Below are 7,246 nucleotides of genomic sequence, written 5' to 3'. Positions count from 1 at the left end.
GGTTAATGAAGAAAAAGTTTAATATGCTTTGCTGTTATGTCAAGCCGTCTCCAACCATTATTAGTCTCAAAGTGGGTTCCTCGTCATCGAATAGGAAATAATATAGAAAAATTAAAGCATGAACAATATCAATAATGTAAAGTTAAGTTTAATTACGAATTTAGTTTTGGGTCCGTGGGAGAGGAGGCCGCATATAACAATCCTTCTCCGAGTTTCGTGGCAGCTCTTGGCGGCCCTAAATATATGATTGGCTTCCATTTTGGTATATCATTGCTGGTATTAGGTTCTTCTAACTGCGAATAATGTTCACTCTTTACCAGTAGTTGATAACGTTAATTTCACTAGTAACCATGTTTCACACAAGTATGATCACTTGAACATGTCTGAAAGTCAACAACATATCTAATTCTTAGCGGGTAATGTTCTCATATTCTTAATGCACACAAACCTAACGTTTTTACACAAAGTGGCTAGAATTATTGTGCATCATCACCTATGGCTCTTGTTACAAAGTTAACACATTTTGAAACAGCATGTTTAATTATAGAGGTGTGGTGTTCAGCTCTTACCACTATGAGCTAAGCGTGACTTTGTACAAGTTTGTGAGAATACTCATGTGAAGTACGGTTTTAGAGGACAATGATACTGCCAGAACTTTATTGCGTCCACTCATGTATCAAGCACTCCAAATGAGGCCATCATTCCATCATTCGTTTTAGTAAATTAACATAAGCTGGAAGTATGTCGAGAAGCAAGAACTTGGCTTTCTATCAATACTATTTCTTACAGGTGAAAAACGATTTTGATCTAGAGTCGGTCATTTGTATTTAGGGATGGTCATGCTGCATATGTTATTAGAAGCATGACATATGGGCTGTGAAAGGCTATAACTCTATGGTAAAATCATTCCTTGCCCATCAGTCCTTAAAAAGGGCATGCTGCTTGAATACCTATTGAGTGAATCACAGTACTTCCAGTTGTACAGATAGTTTTCTTTTGTGTTAATGGAGTCAGTCTAGTAGACTGTCATGGTAATGGAAGTAGTGCAAGAATCCTATAATATAATTTCCACATACCCTAGTTAACTACACTTGATTGGAAATTTTTTCTCTAAGTGCCAGTTATGTGCTAGTTCTGACTTGTCGTTAAGGGTAGATAGCTATTTAGCTTCCAATTAGAATTATCATTAGTATAGTGAGTGAGACAGAAATAAATTAAAATAGGTATATAGCTAACCGTTTCCTCAGCTGTGCTTCTCTGAAGAGCAAACAACAGGTGATCTGGACTCAGAAAAGTGACAAGAACCTGGTAGTCTGCTAGTGGAGAACTGAATAGAACGATAATCATTCAAGATCATCACAATGACACAGTTAAAGCCTGTTCGATAAAACGACCCTTGGACAAGTTTTTATGGAACACTATGGACGTTGGCAGTACCTAATTGGAGCATATGTTAAACTAGAGAAAATCACATCCCACAAAAAATACTTGGCCACTTAAAGCAGTAATAGTAAAAAAATAATTGCCAAGGTTCTATGTGAATGGAACATTATACATCGGTGCTTCCTTTTGCCTGAATGGATGAATGCCTAAAGGTACTGAAATTACCCATTGGATGAATATGCTAGGTCTGGTATTCATAACAGCAAAACAAACTGGACAATAAAAATAAATCTACACTGCTTTAAGCCATCGAGAGAGTTTGTGTGAATTTCATGCCATATGTAATTACATGCCTGTGTAATGTACCAGCTTTTTTTTAGAAGATATTTGGCTTGTATGGATAATATTTAGTATCTATCACACATTTTAGTGCGCTAAGAAATTGAGACTAGTGTTCAGTGGTTAAAAAGAAGGCTCGACACTGAAGCCAGGAAAGTGTGGGTTTATGCATACTCAAATTGATGTTATTGATCATATTCGTTGCAGAGGCATGGTATCCACCAAACTTGTAAAGATTACAGAGCTTAAAGACTGGCTCCATTGCATAATTAAAAGGGATTTTTGAAGCTTCCTTGGCTTCACATGGTATTATTGATGATTTGTGGCAAACTGCTTAAAATTAAAAGCACAGTATTGAATCTGAGTAATGCTGATACACATTTCATATATACTAAAGACTGTGACCAAGCCATAGTTGAGGCTCCAGTATTTTCTTATATTTGGCAAAATGGATCATTCATCTTGGATGCTGATATCGATGACAGCGGAAATGGTTATGTGTTGTTAGAGGCAGAAGAGTGTGGAGCGTATCAAAGTCCACCATAGTGATACGATATTTACTTCTGAGTGCCAGTATTACACAGAAGTCGTGCTTACATTTGTAGTATTTATGAAGCAGCTTCGCCATAAAATGTATGTGGGAAGTTCACTTAAGGTGAAACTCATTCATCAATATAATTTCCTTTGAATTTCAAAAACCAAGAATGTATGATTACATCTTATATTGCGAAGTTTCAGAAATACAGTACAGTCCCACGAATTTATTATATCACCAAATGGTGAAACTTGTCCGTTCATTATATTTCCAGATTCTTGACAGCATGCAGTTATAGATATCATCGCAGAAGCAGAAATAATTTCACTGGTGGGCGAACTTCGTGAAAAATAAACATGGAGCTTCATAGGGAACAACTGGAGAGCCAAGTTTTAGCTTGGTTGCTTGTGTGCATAAGGTGCAAAATGACCTTCGCAAGTTAGTGAATGGAACATGGGCGCATAAAACCTGTGACACATGAACAAGCAGTTATATCTACAGAATAATGTACTGTCTTTTAAGTTAGTTGAATAGTGGTTAGCGGGGTTCAAAAACCTTGAGAGATTCATGCAAAAGGAGAAACAAAATTCAATATCTGATTGTTTGAAGAGTTATGCTAGGTGTTAAATAGGTTATCCAGACAGTTAAATGTATGCTTGTGAAGTTTGTGAATGCTGAATAAAACGACTGGAATGAATACACTTGTTGTGTATCGTGGTGGCATATAGGGCAACAGCTAAGTATTTGCTTGCCAGACTTATTGCTATTTGAAAATGAAGTATAGCTCATGGTGAATGTGATGTGTGATTTGCTTTCCAATGCAGCTATAACACAATTTCAACATAAATGTGGGGAATGGCTGAGTTATAAATTAGTCGATATTCGTGAATTTCTGCATAAGCGGTTGGGTGAATTAACCATAAATCACAAGAGATGCTGTGGAAAAATGACACAGAATTGAAAGTTTAAAAAACTCAGTTTTGAATGAAATTATTCTTATCCCATAATTAGGTTGTTCAGTCTATTAAACTTTAATCTGCAACAATTACATGGTAGACAAAAGCATGTTGAACACATTGACAAGATAGAGTCATATGTTACTTATGAATCTCTATATTTGTACCAGGAACCAGAGATTGAGGAGATTAATGAGAAAGAAGACAGTAAGGGCGTTGTGTCATGTTATCTTGATCTGACTGATTAATGGATAATTTATGATGAGTAAGACGTAGATGAACCGACTGTAGAACGGTCCAACTGTTCAGGAGATCAGTGGGAACATCAACACTGACCTCCAAATTAGTGTGGTCAGTCAGTAATTGTGATAGTGGTAGGGGTTTGCAACTAAACCAGCTGTAGCATCCAAATGAAAAAAAGGGAGTTTTGTCCTTTGCTTTATAATCTATTTAGTGGAGTTTTATGGTAAAATGTCTACAGAATATTTTGTGGTAGTCACGTCACTGCAGTTTTGAAAGAATTTTGTAACCTTTACTTTGTGAACCACCTATGCAGTGATGATGAAATTCTGTAATACAAACCATGTGAGATTCACAGCAGCTAAGATACATGTAGCTATTAGTTATAACCCTAATGACTCTTCGTAATACTGTTTAGAAATGCTAGGCATTCTGCTATTCCGAGAGATTGCAAAGACTTTGAAATCTTTACTTTCCAAGCACTCATGTCGAGCTTTATGGAAAGCACTGACAGATGATCACATGAGAGGTTGCCTGTGACTTCTTCTAGGTATGTTTCTATGTGTCCTGAAATCGGATTCCCACACAAATAAACTTTGGGTCTCTAAATCAGTACTAGTCTTTCAGGTGTGAAGTGAGGAAGCCGTACCGTAACCAACACAAGAGGTAATGTTGAATATGATAAACTAAAGGACGATGTCTTCACTATGCTAGTTTTTTTTCTGAGTAAATTTCTCCTCGAGTCAATTATAGTAAGATTTCAAGGCCTACATATAGTGATACTCTAACATACTGCATGACTATAAGTATGAGTAGGCAGATATAATAGTAAGTGTGTGTTTTTATCTGCGTCACTTGTGGTTTGGTTTCTTATGAATTTCGTGCAAAGCTACATGAAGACTACCTGCGCTAGCCGTCTCTAATTTAGCAGTGATAGATTAGATGGAAGGCAGCTTGTCAGCACCACTTAAAACCAACTTTTGGGCTACTCTTTTACCCACGAATAATGGAAATGACTATCACATTATAATGCCCCCACGGCTGAAAGATCGAGCATGTGCAGTGACGGGAATTCGAGCCCACGACCCTCAGATTGCAAGTCGAATGCCTTAATCACCAGATCATGCCAGGTCTATTACTTGTGTTTGTTATACATTGATTTCTATATATATATCACTTTATACTGTAGTTGGCAGTAAGAAATGCAATACCAGTTGTGTGACTTGCAGCGAAGTGTCCCATTTCCATTAAATATTATAGTGATTTCGTATTTTCATGTAGTATCAATCTAGTTCAGTAAACTAAGTCGATAATTGCAGCAAAGTTGGCAGTGGTCTGACTACGGTGTTATTTTTCAATAACGAGGATGAACATCGCATACTATTGATTACTTTTCATATGTTATTATTGGTCTGTTATGCATTATAGATCTGTATATTTATTTAGTATGCTGTTGTGTATATGGCATCGCAATATATGTGTATGATGTACCCATATATCCATATCCATTGGTTCATGTTTGTTGGATTACGTGTATGAGTTTAAATTTAAAGATAGTAATCACCTTAGAACTGTGGTGTGTTCTGCATTTACGTTGATGAAAAATATGTTGGGTTTACTTTAAAACTTATTTAAAACATTCTTAAACAAGTCATTTTCCACGGATTCGATGAACAATGATATGCCAAGTGAGAAATAGGGCTCAGCCTGCAGTTTCATAGTTAGAGAGGAAGAGATAAATTAATTTAAGCATAATGGAAGTATTATTAGATTATTTGATTTTGTTTGAAGCAGGGTGAAATCATCATTCCTCGCTTTTTTTTTGTCAGAACAGAAGAAAATATAGTGTTTTACAAAATTTTTGTTTTAGTATACGTTTGATTTGTACAAATGGGCTGTTTCTGAGCTTTGTGGTAATTCCTGAATATTTTCTCTGTAAAAAATGTAATTTCACTGCGTATTTTATGTAACTTGAATTAGAATCAAACTAGGCGTGGTATTACGTTTCATTTGTGTTATAGTTAACCTTTGAGTTGGAATGTAGTCTCGTACTGTTTGACTCATCAGGATCAAGAAAAGTGGTCAGTGCTTTCAAAATAACTAATTACATTTTAGTGACAAATGTTGGATCATACTAGTAGTTCGATCTACTTCCTCATTCGATGTGGCACTTTCTCACAGCTAACAGATACTTATGTAAGATTCCACATACATGTGTGAGTAGAGCAATGCTAGCTTGTAGGATATGTACTGTTTGGCAATAGCCCAGCAAGACGTGTGACATTGGAAATTATGAGTGGATTCCTTATGAAATAAAACTTGTTAGACTAGCACGTCTATTGGTGTTAGGAAGACATTGCTCCAATCAAAAGTAGGTATTTATATATGTATGTATGCTGAGTCAAAAAGAAAATACACACAACTTCCGAGACAGCTCCTAAGAAATTTTCTTAGAGAATGTTTTGTAGCGAGAAATTACGTCATTTTATATTCTGTGACACTCCTGAACTTCTGACCCTTTATAGTGGGAAATAACTCAACTTAACTATGAATAACCTTGTTCTTGACCGCTGGCTATCTAGATATTTAAACCTGATTAGTTAGCCAGTGTTCCCCTATTGCTCTTATGGAAGACATATTGCTGCTAACTTACAGCAATTATAAACACGTGTGCACTCTAAAATATCGGAGCTGCTCTAGATTTGTTGGAAGAAGGAAGCTAGAAGTTGACTCTGCACTGGCATCCTTGACCAGCCAGCCAGCTATCTGTTACTCATTAACATAATTTTCAAGCAGTATTTTTGCAGAGTATCCATATACTCCTTCCATTATTTTGGCTCTACTGCTCTTTTCTGTTTCTTCATATGATGAAAAACAAAATCAAGCCAGTGTCCTGTCGAAGAATGTGATTGTACCCTTAGAGAAAGGATATAAAATTGAAGGTCAGAGGGTTCAATATGCTTGTAATGTATCTTAGAGTCTGAATTTATATACTTAAACTGCGAAAGCATAAAACTAAACTTCCGTGAGCATTATGTTTGGTTAAAATGTGGGAATTTATGGATAAGAAGCACGAACTATGTATGCATTAAATGTTAAATAATATGTAAATGTTAAGAAGAAAAAAGAACTAAGATGTAGAGTACACAGAAAACTGAAATAGTTTTTATTTTATTTCATATGCTTAATATGTAAAAGTGTAGTCTTTATCCTGTTGTTGTTTTCAGATAAATTCATTGTAGATACTTGTAAACAAATTGTTTCAGTAAAAAGAATAGTGTCACTCTCTCTTTATTGCTTCTAATTTAATTAAACTTTTTTTTTCATTTCCTAAGAATCTCTAGGTTTATGGTGTTAATGCTTGTCTATCAATTCCTCTTGGAGCAGTTCTTATTCCTAATAAGCGTTTGTCTGCAGCTCTTGGCAACATGTCCTTTCAAGTTGCACTTGAAACACTTATTGTCTTGTTCCTCCATTCCATATCACTAGTTGCCTAACTAATACTATTAGTTTTTCTACACTGTCACTAGTGGAATTCTTGTTTCAACACTATTTGACCTTGACCATAACTTTGAGATAGTGTCTTTAACTGTTTATCTGCAACTTTAATGAATTCTAGTTCCATCACCAACTGCAGAGCTTCATTTAGTTAAGGATATACACTTGTTTTGCTTCAGCCTAATTCTCATATATTCGTCTGTTATGGCATCTATAAACATTGGTGTAATGGTTTAAGAACAGAGTTCCCTTACCTTTTTTTTTAGCTGGAACGCCGTTCTGTTGTGTCATGATA

This window comes from Limulus polyphemus, unplaced genomic scaffold (assembly GCF_000517525.1).
Source record: "Limulus polyphemus unplaced genomic scaffold, Limulus_polyphemus-2.1.2 Scaffold5645, whole genome shotgun sequence".
Classification (NCBI taxonomy): Eukaryota; Metazoa; Arthropoda; class Merostomata; order Xiphosura; family Limulidae; genus Limulus; species Limulus polyphemus.
The sequence above is the reverse complement of the archived record's forward strand: the minus strand, read 5'-3'. Positions refer to the sequence as shown.